Below are 11,195 nucleotides of genomic sequence, written 5' to 3' on the forward strand. Positions count from 1 at the left end.
GTATGTGTAAAAATACACCCCAAAACACATTGTACTACTTCTCCCGAGTACGGCGATACCACATGTGTGGCACTTTTTTGCACCCTAACTGCACTAAGGGGCCCAAAGTCCAATGAGTACCTTTAGGATTTCACAGGTCATTTTTGTTTCAAGACTACTCCTCACGGTTTAGGGCCCCTAAAATGCCAGGGCAGTATAGGAACCCCACTAATGACCCCATTTTAGAAAGAAGACACCCCAAGGTATTCCGTTAGGAGTATGGTGAGTTCATAGAAGTTTTTATTTTTTTGTCACAAGTTAGCGGAAATTGATTTTAATAGTTTTTTTTCACAAAGTGTCATTTTCCGCTAACTTGTGACAAAAAATAAAATCTTCTATGAACTCACCATACTCCGTACGGAATACCTTTGGGTGTCTTCTTTCTAGAATGGGGTCATTTGTGGGGTTCCTATACTGCCCTGGCATTTTAGGGGCCCTAAACCGTGAGGAGTAGTCTTGAAACCAAATGTCGCAAAATGACCTGTGAAATCCTAAAGGTACTCATTGGACTTTGGGCCCCTTAGCGTACTTAGGGTGTAAAAAAGTGCCACACATGTGGTACCGCTGTACTCAGGAGAAGTAGTATAATGCGTTTTGGGGTGTATTTTTACACATACCCATGCTAAGTGGGAGAAATATCTCTGTAAATGACAATTGTTTGATTTTTTTACACACAATTGTCCATTTACATAGAAATTTCTCCCACCCAGCATGGGTATGTGTAAAAATACACCCCAAAACACATTATACTACTTTTCCTGAGTACGGCGGTACCACATGTGTGACACTTTTTTGCAGCCTAGGTGCGCTAAGGGGCCCAACGTCCTATTCACAGGTCATTTTGAAGCATTTGTTTTCTAGACTACTCCTCGCGGTTTAGGGCCCCTAAAATGCCAGGGCAGTATAGGAACCCCACAAGTGACCCCATTTTAGAAAGAAGACACCCCAAGGTATTCCGTTAGGTGTATGGCGAGTTCATAGAAGATTTTATTTTTTGTCACAAGTTAGTGAAAAATGACACTTTGTAAAAAAAAAAAACAATAAAAATTAATTTCCGCTAACTTTTGACAAAAAATAAAATCTATGAACTCGTCATACACCTAACATAATACCTTGGGGTGTCTTTTTTTTCTAAAATGGGGTCACTTGTGGGGTTCCTATACCGCCCTGGCATTTTACAGGCCCAAAACCGTGAGTAGTCTGGAAACCAAATGTCTCAAAATGACTGTTCAGGGGTATAAGCATCTGCAAATTTTGATGACAGGTGGTCTATGAGGGGGCGAATTTTGTGGAACCGGTCATAAGCAGGGTGGCCTTTTAGATGACAGGTTGTATTGGGCCTGATCTGATGGATAGGAGTGCTAGGGGGGTGACAGGAGGTGATTGATGGGTGTCTCAGGGGGTGGTTAGAGGGGAAAATAGATGCAATCCATGCACTGGGGAGGTGATCGGAAGGGGGTCTGAGGGTTTGGCCGAGTGATCAGGAGCCCACACGGGGCAAATTGGGGCCTGATCTGATGGGTAGGTGTGCTAGGGGGTGACAGGAGGTGATTGATGGGTGTCTCAAGGTGTGATTAGAGGGGGGAATAGATGCAAGCAATGCACTGGCGAGGTGATCAGGGCTGGGGTCTGAGGGCATTCTGAGGGTGTGGGCGGGTGATTGAGTGCCCTAGGGGCAGATAGGGGTCTAATCTGATAGGTAGCAGTGACAGGGGGTGATTGATGGGTAATTAGTAGGTGTTTAGGGTAGAGAATAGATGGAAACACTGCGCTTGGGTGGTGATCTGATGTCGGATCTGTGGGCGATCTATTGGTGTGGGGGGGTGATCAGATTGCCCGCAAGGGGCAGGTTAGGGGCTGATTGATGGGTGGCAGTGACAGGGGGTGATTGATGGGTGATTGACGGGTGATTGACAGGTGATCAGGGGGATAGATGCATACAGTAAACAGGGGGGGGGGGGGGGGGGTCTGGGGAGAATCTGAGGGGTGGGGGGTGATCAGGAGGGGGCAGGGAGCAGGGGGGGGGATAAAAAAAAATAGCGTTGACAGATAGTGACAGGGAGTGATTGATGGGTGATTAGGGGGGTGATTGGGTGCAAACAGGGGTCTGATGGGTGCTGTGGGCGATCTGGGGCAGGGGGGGGAGAAATCAGTGTGCTTGGGTGCAGACTAGGGTGGCTGCAGCCTGCCCTGGTGGTCCCTCGGACACTGGGACCACCAGGGCAGGAGGCAGCCTGTATAATACACTTTGTAAACATTACAAAGTGTATTATACACTTTGTATGCGGCGATCGCGGGGTTAACATCCCGCCGGCGCTTCCGTATAGCCGGCGGGATGTTGCGGCGAGCGATCGGTGACAGGCGCCGGCGGAGGATCGCGTCACGGATGACGCGATCGCTCCGCCCATGCCCTTAAATGGACCGCCGCCTCTGTGGGTGAGGCCGTCCTGAAGGGCTCCACTTCCCCGCCGCCCCTGTGTAGTGGGCGGTCGGGAAGTGGTTAAATTGTGTTGGCCATATGTACAGTGCCAAGCAACCATAACTTTTATTGATTGTATATCACTGTAGGCAATGTAACATGTGGATACTGTGTTGTGTGACTTGTGTTGTGTTATTGCTGACAAATGTTTAATGTAATTAAGAAAAATATTAGTTTGCACCCTTGTGAGTAACGAGTGTGCTAGGGTCAACAAAATGATACTGCATGTAGAAAAAAGAGGCGCTGGAAAAAGCACCACTCAAAACTGATATATGACAAGTCACAAATGATCTTTATTATACATGATCAGTCACAATTGGCAGGGATTCACCCCCAACAATAAATCTAAAACCATGATAAAACATCTCCATGCTGGTAAATAATGCTTGCTATATATTATACAGGATCTTCTCAAAAAATTAGCATATTGTGATAAAGTTCAATATTTTCTGTAATGTACTGATAAACATTAGACTTTCATATATTTTAGAATCAAATACACACAACTGAAGTAGTTCAAGCTTTTTATTGTTTTAATATTGATGATTTTGGCATACAGCTCATGAAAACCCAAATTTCCTATCTCAAAAAATTAGCATATTTCATCCGACCAATAAAAGAAAAGTGTTTTTAAAACAAAAAAGTCAACCTTCAAATAATTATGTTCAGTTATGCACTCAATACTTGGTCGGGAATCCTTTTGCAGAAATTACTGCTTTAATGCGGCGTGGCATGGAGGCAATCAGCCTGTGGCACTGCTTAGGTGTTATGGAGGCCCAGGATGCTTCGATAGCGGCCTTAAGCTCATCCAGAGTGTTGGGTCTTGCGTCTCTCAACTTTCTCTTCACAAAATCCCACAGATTCTCTATGGGGTTCAGGTCAGGAGAGTTGGCAGGCCAATTGAGCACAGTAATACCATGGTCAGTAAACTATTTACCAGTGGTTTTGGCACTGTGAGCAGGTGCCAGATCGTGCTGAGAAATGAAATCTTCATTTCCATAAAGCTTTTCAGCAGATGGAAGCATGAACCCACTTTTGAACCAGAAACAGTGGCAGAAGCGCCTGACCTGGGCTGCAGAGAAGCAGCACTGGACTGTTGCTCAGTGGTCCAAAGTACTTTTTCCGGATGAAAGCAACTTTTACATGTCATTCGGAAATCAAGGTGCCAGAGTCTGAAGGAAGACTGGGGAGAGGGAAATGCCAAAATTCCTGAAGTCCAGTGTCAAGTACCCACAGTCAGTGATGGTCTGGGGTGCCATGTCAGCTGCTGGTGTTGGGCCACTGTGTTTTATCAAGGGCAGGGTCACTGCAGCTAGCTATCAGGAGATTTTAGAGCACTTCATGCTTCCATCTGCTGAAAAGCTTTATGGAAATAAAGATTTCATTTTCAGCAAGACCTGGCACCTGCTCACAGTGCCCAAACCACTGGTAAATGGTTTACTGACCATGGTATTACTGTGCTCAATTGTCCTGCCAACTCTCCTGACCTGAACCCCATAGAGATTCTGTGGAATATTGTGAAGAGAAAGTTGAGAGACGCAAGACCCAACACTCTGGATGAGCTTAAGGCCGCTATCGAAGCATCCTGGGCCTCCATAACACCTGAGCAGTGCCACAGGCTGATTGCCTCCATGCCACGCCGCATTGAAGCAGTCAATTCTGCAAAAGGATTCCTGACCAAGTATTGAGTGCATAACTGTACATAATTATTTGAAGGTTGACTTTTTTTGTTTTAAAAACACTTTTCTTTTATTGGTCAGATGAAATATGCTAATTTTTTGAGATAGGAAATTTGGGTTTTCACGAGCTGTATGCCAAAATCATCAATATTAAAACAATAAAAGGCTTGAACTACTTCAGTTGTGTGTATTTGAATCTAAAATATATGAAAGCCTAATGTTTATCAGTACATTACAGAAAATAATGAACTTTATCACAATATGCTAATTTTTTGAGAAGATCCTGTGTAGATAGATAGATAGAGAGAGAGAGAGAGAGAGAGAGAGAGAGAGAGAGAGAGATATATATATATAGATAGATAGATAGATAGATAGATAGATAGATAGATAGATAGATAGATAGATAGATAGATAGATAGATAGATAGATAGAGAGATATATATATATAGATATAGATAGATAGAGAGATATATATATATATATTTATATATATAGATATATATAGATATATATAGATATAGATAGATAGAGAGATATATAGATATATATAGATAGATAGATAGATAGAGATATATAGAGAGAGAGATCTATAGAGATAGAGATAGATATATATTGTATTGTGTGTCAATATACCACTAATAATTGTACAAGGCAGCAGTTTCTCAATAGAAGCTGCCACCTGTAAGAACCCGGGTTCAGTATTGCAGTGCTATGACTTTAAGAGACAATATAAACACATAACATCATAGGAATCTCTATATAGTGAGTAATAAGTGGTAAAAAGAAAAAGTTATTATCACCAACAACAAATAATGGTCCACTGATGTGGACAAAGTGCTAAAATAGTGCAGAAATCCCTGAATTAATGAACATACATCAATTTCCAACAATCAAAAAACCTGTGCAAAATTGCTCCTAGTAAAGTGCGACAGTGTAGCAGCCCACAAATGTGTGCATAGGAAAAGTGCAATAGGGCAATACTTAGCCGGTTGAAGATCGAGAAGGCAAGCATGCAGCAGGAGAGACGGAAGAGCCCCTCAAAGCTACCCCACTAGTTACGCGGGAGCAACCCCGCTTTGTCAAGGAGAGGAGGAACCGTCAAATGTTTAATGTAAGACACTGTGAAGCTGCAGCACACTGCTGGGGACACCGTGAAGCTGGGACACAGTGCGTGCTGGAGCTGACTTGGTGGTAAAGGGAACAATAGGCCAAGGGCCCCTGAACTCAGCGGACACACACACACACACACACACACTTCCCCCTCCCCCCCCCCTCCCCATAGGGAACATGTATTTACATGGTGTTGTTGGCCCCTTACAGATGCTTGAATGTGCTTGATCACATAAATTAGTATTTATGACATTTAAACGTATGAATAGTCCTGGACAAATGTTAATTTTTATTTATATATTTTTTTTATTATTTTTTTTATATATTTTTGTTTAAATTTTCCTTTAGTGATGGAACCATTTGAGGTTTGACTGGATGAGTGCATGTTAGGTAATGAATGCTAACTTTGCTATGTTTTTAAAGCACACACTATTAAACTACACACTATTTAAATTAATAACATAATTTTGTATACGCCATCTCCTCCTGGCCGCAATAGCAGCATAGGGGGCGCTATTATGGCTGGGAACGCGAAGAATCACTCGAGTTCCCATGCCTGTCGGCCGGTGACGGCGAACCCGGAAGTGTTCACCGGCGTGTCCTGGAGCATCGGAGCGGGGCTGCGAGGGCACCGATCGGCTGCAGGGTGCTGAGGGAAGCCCCAGGTGAGTAAATCTCATTTTTTCCCCCCTAGACTTAAGGATCACTTTAACTATTTCACTACCGACCCCATCTAAAGAATGCGCTCTACCGTACTTGCTGATAGCACGCACTTGCAGCGTTATGCCAACAGCGCACACAGAGTTATGAAATAGCGCTATTTAGTGAATCAACCTCTTGATGTTTTCATGAAAGGGCAGTGGAAGTGAATGATGAGGCGATTCTTCATTTTCCAATTCGGCCTGTAGGCAGCTTTTATTTTCTCTTGAGAATGCCTGTCAAGCCCCCAGCGCTGCAAGGCGTCCTAGCAGGCGGCACAAGCTCAGAGAGCAAATGCTGCTGGCCACAGGAGGACCCGAACTCCGGAGTCTGATTATTGGTGATTATACTTCAATGAAATTACATATTTTGTTAGTAAAAGTTGTGGGCTATGTGTATGTAGTTTATGTATTTCGGTTTCAGCAGTTTACATAGCAGTTTAGTACAGGTGAGTTTTCCGCAGTTTAGTACAGAGAGTGGTGACTATTTATGGGGGATTCCTGTTGGGCCCCCCCTCAACTAGACTTGCACCCAAATTTGAGATGCTTCACTGAAGAGTTCTTCAGGCAGTATGTTAAGCCCACACCCTTGACAGACTTGTCAGTGCGGACAGTTGAACTGACAGGTATTTCAGTCAGCAAGTTTACTCTTGGTCAGTCAACATTATGTGACTGTATATTCGCACAATGTTTTGTGCCATTGGTGTGTGACAGGTGTAGAAATGCGTGTTATTGAACTTTCCAGCAATTCTAATGCATGTTCATTGAGTGATTATATTGAAACCATGTAATTGTATGTAAAAACAAATAATAAAATTGTACTTTCATTAACAGAAACCTGATGCATTTACTTATTTTTCAGTTTGCAGGCCTGGATTATGGCTGCAGTCACTCAATGGCTGGCCTGGCTGGTAATGCTGATCCTGTGCTTGTAATACCTTCTGAATGACTGACCTAGGGCAGCTGAGTTTGGCAGGAAGGGGCAGGTTCAAGTAACTCAGGCCTGAGTCTCTTCATATAAGTAAGAAAATGCAGTTTCAAAGCAACTAAAAATTACATTGAGGCCGTAAATGGAGTAATCATAAGATAGCAACATCCATGAGGTTTGCACTTTTTTGCTTTACTTTGAATGATTTGCATTAAAGTGCACTTTAATGTGGACCTGAACTCTTGCACAGGACAGAAGGAAAACAGAGAAATGTACCCTGTATGTATTTAGAGAGGTTAGCCTGACTAATGCTTACTCATCTGTGACTAATCACAACAGTAATTTGATCTCTTAGCTGTGTCAGCTGGCTGCCTCGGCAGACCCACTAATTTGTAAACACACAATGTTAACCCTATGTCTGCTTCCATGAAAGCAGGAAGTAGACACTGTAAATTGCAGGATTTGTATCAGCTGTAACAAATTAAAATCAATTCCTTATTTTTATCTGGTAAACGAGTAATAAGGATGCTAACCTGGCAATCCAAAAGTTAAAATCACTATTACTTTTCTTGTTGGTAAATGATCATTCCCCAGTTTACCTGACTCTTATTTGGTACATTGCTGCAAAAAGGAAGTTGCAGGGCATGCTGGGTTGTCTTTTTTTGTTGTTGTTTTTTTTACTTTCCACTCAGAATTAACTAATGCAGCCCGATTGGCTGAAGCCTCTTTCCCTCCTGTTTTCCCCTCCCGCACCCCTGTTCCTCTCTGATTGGCCAATTTTTCTCATGCTGAGACGATGCACTTTCTATTGCAGAACTGAGTGTGAGTGCCTGAGGACCGGGAGGAGGGCAGGCAATGCATACACAACCAGGCAGAGGAGAGTAATCGAGGAAATTACATCAGGGTTAGCTTCAAGATCAACACAGTTAAAATGGAAAATCTTAAGAATGAATTTTTTTTTCCATAGGTATTGCACTGTCCACGTTTTGATTTGAGTGATTTTTCTATGTAAGTAGAGCAAGTATTTATCTACTTATATATGTGGGGTTTTTTCTGAGATAGTATGGCTGACAGCTCCTCTTTAAAGGTTATTATGCTGTTGCTTATCTTTTAGAGCAGAGAGGAAGTTCCAAGTTCAGGTCCACTTTAAAGGAGGTAGCGCATAATGTCTTTATGTGCCACAAAAATTGCATTGGGGTGCATTTTCTAATGCAATTTTATGTGCGTTTTAACCACTTCCCAACCACAGGGGTTTTTTTCCCCTTAAAAACCAGAGCGATTTTCACATCAAGCTCCTCCCATTCATTTAAAAGTAACTTTATTGTTACTTATCACATTGAAATGATCTGTATATTGTTTTATTTGCCACAAATTAGACTTTCTTTGGGTGATACTTTTTGCTAAGAATTATTTTTTTATATACGCATTTTAAAGGGAATAATAAGAAAAAATAATCTGTGTTCAGCTCTTATACTGTAGTTTTAAAATAAAATGTGCTGCAACATGTTTTTATTTGCCCATCTGTCCCAGTTATTAAAAATTTTAAATTGTGTTCCTAGTACAATGTATGGTGATTGATATTTTAATTGGAAATAAAAGGTGTATATATTCTTTTCCATGTAGTGGTTTTATACTAGTAGTACAAACTATGAGATAGAGTAAAGGAGGAGTGAGACCTGATTGAATACAAATCAGTCTTATTCAAAAATACAAAACTTTATTCAAACATATGCTCATTATTAAAAACTGCAAGATAAAAATCCCACCATATAGCCCATCCCCCACCCCATCCATGCACATACCCACCCAGGCTTCCCCTATACTCTCCCCCTCCTAAGCATAGATGTATCTCTGGATCGTGTGCACACGTATTAATGGCTGCGCAGCCCTGCAAAAATAGATCAAAACCTTGTTATGAAAAAATGTTGCTGAATCCCTCACAAGCGGAGATTTATGGATATCATAGGAAGTTCATTTGAAAAAATGTATTCCAGAACATTCATCCAGTACATAATGATTTCTTCATGTCATATAGCCTCCTATATTGTGCACATAATCATCCAATAGAACAATATGGAGTACTCAGCGTCCCATCAGGCTAGCAAGTCACCTCAGTATAGTATGTTGATATGGCAGAGTGCAGTCCTGTATTATAGCATAGCATAGCACATGCAGTGTGATTTCTAAGGAACTTTTGGCAAACAAGCACATCAAGTAGCAGCATGTATCAAGTTGAAGCAGCAGCAAGGCACATCCAGTGCTAGCCAATTCATAAAGCAAAAGAAGCAAACAAGGTGCATGGCAATGTTAACAATGTCTCTATGCAGGCAGCATGTGCAGTTGAGGTGCCCTGAGGGCTCTTACTGTATCCACCGGTCTCGGGCCTTGGTGTTGACCTGCTATGAAGGAGCCTGGAAAGACTAGCCGAGTCTCTAGTGATGGAGGTATGGAGAGAAGGATGCAGCACGCGGTTTAGACAGCATGGAGGCATGGAGGGGAAGACCTCATGGTGGAGGACGGCGTCCTCGATCGATTTCGCCGGACTCTGCCGGCTTCTTCAGGAGGCGTGTCTCTCTGTGGACTGCGCTGCGTCTATGTGCAGGCCGCCGTCCAATCCGACCGCAGGTACGGCATCTCCCGCCCCCACACCAGGGCCAATGCGAGCGGAGGGGCGGAGCAGGCAGACACGACGGGCGCGCTCAATAGCTCACCCGGCGCGTCCTCCAAGCCCCCCCCCCCCCCCGCACGCAGGCCCCGGGGAAGGGGCGGGAGACGGCGGCAGCACAAACAGACACAAGCGCTCCACGTCCCATCCCAAAACAACATCACAAAAACAAAATAACCATACAATGATAATTATTATTCGCAATTAGAAAACGCCTAACATATGTATATGTGGCTTTGCAAAACAACAATGATAAGTGAATAATTTAAATCACAGTGTATATAATTCCGCTCACTCTTACGTTTAGACTACCCCCATCATAAAAAAGAAGAGATGTGCATACATGCACATCCCTGTCCAAATGGGGATCAAGCCAATTATGGCATAAACACAAATCAAGAAATTTTCTCCATAAACATCATGCGGGAAACTAGATATGAGATGCCCCAGCAGGGAGCCCCCAAAGCCCCTCCCACTAGAAGAGCAAAACAGACCCTTCAGGTGTGGGATGCTGCACCAGAAATCCCTAAGGTGGCAGAAAGGGAACATAGCTTGTGTTTTCATTGAGGCCTGGTTCCTTAGTTGCCTCCAGATCAAATATCCACCTTGCTTCACGTTGTAGAAGCAAGCGATCCATGTTACCACCTCTTGCAGAGTTATCAATTCTGTCCAGACCAACAAAGCGCACATGTTGAAACCTACCACCGTGAGCGGACTTAAAATGTTTCGCCACGGGAGTAAGGTTGTTATAATTTGGACTCTTAATACTTGCAATATGTTGCGAGATGCGTGTACGAAATTCATTCTTGGTCTTTCCCACATAAAAGGCCCCGCAAGTGCAGAGCAACAAGTATACCACAAGAGTAGTACTACAATTTACATAGTGTGAGAAACACCAATCCCGGCCATCCGGGAGGCGGACCGATCTGCCCACCTAAATGTAACGGCATACCGAACAACCACCACAGGTATATGTACCAGTCACCTTACAGTGCCTTTTGTTGGCCCGAGGATCGACAAAATGACTGTTAACCAAAAGATCCCGTAGGGACGGTGCCCTCCGGAATGAATAAAGGGGAGTTTGTGTTAACACCGTGCTCAATTTGGCATCGTTAGTGAGGATATGCCAATGCCTATCCAATATATACTATATACAATTATACTATTTTAATAATTACAAGCCTTTATTTACAACCCCCCCTCCCCCCCCCCAAACCAGTTATATATCTTCATGACATACATAGTAAAATTCCGTAAGGTAACGATTTTTAAAATGTCATTTTTTAAAAAATTTTATAGTGCATTATTTTGGCAACTTTAGGGTAGGGGTGAAAGGGGTTAAAAATTGTCTTTTTTTTTTTCTTGATAATCGCATGTGGGTGCATTTTTTACTTTTTGGCCACAAGATGGCTTTCCGAGTACTGTAAGCCAGTGTTCCCCAACCCTGTCCTCAAGGCCCACCAACAGTGCATGTTTTGTAGAAATCCAGAGGTAGTTTAATCAGCTCTGCTGAGACACTTATTACCCCACCTGTGGTAGTATGTGGTTTCCTGCAAGACATGTACTGTTGGTGGGCCTTGAGTACAGGGTTGGGGAA

This window comes from Hyperolius riggenbachi, chromosome 3 (assembly GCF_040937935.1).
Source record: "Hyperolius riggenbachi isolate aHypRig1 chromosome 3, aHypRig1.pri, whole genome shotgun sequence".
In the NCBI taxonomy this organism is placed as follows: Eukaryota; Metazoa; Chordata; class Amphibia; order Anura; family Hyperoliidae; genus Hyperolius; species Hyperolius riggenbachi.